Genomic DNA, 2,565 nt, shown 5'->3' with positions numbered 1-2,565 from the left:
GATAAAGTTTGCAGATAGAATGAATTTGTCGATTATGACCAAGACATCCTTCAACTTTCCTTCAAGGTGTACCAAGGACCTGTCTACAAGTTGGAGAGTCATCGTCATGGGTGTCAGCTGTCCTACATTCAATTGTTTGAAGATTGAAAGGGGCATTAACTTTATGCTTGCCTCAAAATCACATAATGCCTGACCGATGTAGATCCCTCCTATTGAGCAGGGTATCGTAAAGCTGCCTGGGTTGCGCATCTTCAGTGGGATGATAGTGTTTGATTCTTGTGTTAATGTTACCGTGGCGAATTTTCCTGTGCTTCTCTTTTTCGACACCATATATTTAAGAAAACTTGGCACATTTCGGCATCTGCTCTATCACTTCTGTAAATGAAATATTGATGTGTAGTTGTTTTAATATTTCCATGAAGCGATGATACTGACCTTCATTGTTTTGCTTCTTTTTCAGTCTCTAAGGGAAGGGGCGTAGCTGTACTTTTACTCTTCCATGGTCTGGAGGCTTAGAGGTGGTCGCAACTTCAGGTTCCATAATCTTGGGCTCTTCCAACTCAGTTTGCGGCAACGGCTTCTTTGATTCCATCGCATTTGAGACGGTCCTGCTAGACTCCTTCCTAACTTCCGCCGATGTCTTTCCACTTCTCAGGGTGACTGCTTGGCAGTGTTCTTTCCCTGTGTTCCCTGGGTTTCGTGGGAGCTCAGTTGAGCTCGGCAGCGTTTCTTGTGGTCTATTTTTCAGCTCTCCCGCAATCTGTCCTATTTGGATTTCCAAGTTACGGATGGAAGTCGCCTGGTTCTGGAGGACCGTCTCATTCTTTTCGATGTACTGTTTTAATAGGTTCTCTAGAGAGGATGATGGCAATGTTTGAGAGCTGCTGGCTTGCTGTTGCTGTTGACCGTTAGTTTTTTTGAAAAAATCCTGGTGGTCCTTCTTTTTGTGCCATAGGTTAATAGCCTTGTTGTTGGTTATTTTTCCAAGCAAAATTAGGGTGGTTTCGCCACCCGGGGTTGTACGTGTTTGAAAAAGGATTGTTTTTAACGAAGTAGATTGACTGCAGATTTCGTGGACGCTCTTCAACTGGATGCGATTCTCCACATGTAGCACAGCTGGTGCTTGTCTGTTCTATCGCGTTGACTTGCCCTCTCTGCACTCCGGGATTGTTTATTGTGATGTCTTGTAACAAATTTATCATCGCATTCATCTAATTTTGCAAAGATGCGATGGCACCATTATTTGTGTTACCTTCTCTAGGTTTTACTCGTTGATCGCTTTCTTGCCAATCTTCATGATTTTTTTTTATGCGATCAAGAATGTTCTTTGCCTCATCATAAGTTTTCTCCAACAGACCGCCTACTACTACCGCATTGGCAGCTGTCTGCAATGCGGGATTTAGTCCATGATAGAAAATCTCCATTTGGAGGCAATCCAGCAATCCATTGTGTGGGCAATCACACACTAATCTCTTGAACCTCGCCCATGCATCACTGAGCGATTCGTCTTCTTCTTGTTCAAAATTTGTGATTAACTTCCTTCTTCTGGCATTCTCTGTGGGAGGGAAATACTTCTTCATAAACTTTTCCACAACCCTCTCGCATGAAGTTATCTCTCCTGGTTCGAAGGAGTATGCCCATTTTATTTCTTTATCGCATAGTGAAAATGGAAATAGCTTGAGTCGAACTTATTCAGCGGAGCTATTAAGGAACACAAAAGTGTTACAAATTTCAATGAAGCTTTGCAGATGGGCGTGCGGATCTTCACCATGCCGTCCACCAAACTGTCCTGCTGTCTGTATCATTTGTAACATTACTGGCTTCATCTCAAACCTTGATCCATCCAATGCTGGCCTTATGATTCCTGGGGAGAAATCATACAAGTTTGGTGACGCATAGTCCCGGATGGGTCTATTGGGATCATTTGCCAGTAGGATAGGATTTGCCATTATGTTGTTTACATTTGCGGCTCTTTCTTCTGGTTGTTCAACCATTCTGTGAGTTCTTTCTTGTTGTCGACGTTTGTTTTTCTGTCTTCTGCAAAATGTTCTTTCGACCTCTGGGTCATAATTGGGCTCAGGAGCGTGTCCTTCGCTCATGCGACGCTTGCTTCTTTCTTTATTGAAGGATTGGCAATGCATAGAGGTCGAAAGCTGTAAAGATAAAAAAGGTTTGATGTTAGTACAATCTATACCGTAGTCCCCGGCAACGGCACCAAAAACTGATGCGTTTGATCCCATGCGTCTGAAGTCATGTGTCCGAATGAAGATGAGTTAATCTTAGCATGCAATAACCACGTATTCCTATCACAAGTTTTCTTACGCTTGCGCCAAGTATAACACAAACGCAAGTTTCTCGGGTAATCCAAGGTAGAATAGGGGGACTTGTCACTCAATAATATTTGTGAAGTGATGCGTTTGAGGCGATGAATAAGAATAAAAATAAAGCGAAGAAGATTTAAATGTTTTACACACTACTCCTACTCCTAACTAAACAGATTGAGCAATAGAAAACTTGGAATGAGAATAGGTAGAGACACAACAACCATTAACGCTTAGTAACATT

General features: G+C 42.4%; 1 non-coding gene across 1 annotated transcript; it reads left to right on the top strand.

The window, feature by feature from the left end:
* Positions 1-1,440: 1,440 nt before the first annotated feature.
* On the top strand, positions 1,441-1,547 carry LOC120072432. Its single transcript, XR_005480491.1, has one exon. It is a non-coding gene; the product is annotated as a small nucleolar RNA R71 (small nucleolar RNA).
* The last annotated feature ends 1,018 nt before the right edge of the window (positions 1,548-2,565 follow it).

This window comes from Benincasa hispida, chromosome 2 (assembly GCF_009727055.1).
Source record: "Benincasa hispida cultivar B227 chromosome 2, ASM972705v1, whole genome shotgun sequence".
Lineage (NCBI taxonomy): Eukaryota > Viridiplantae > Streptophyta > Magnoliopsida > Cucurbitales > Cucurbitaceae > Benincasa > Benincasa hispida.
This window is presented reverse-complemented; position numbering and strand designations above follow the sequence as displayed.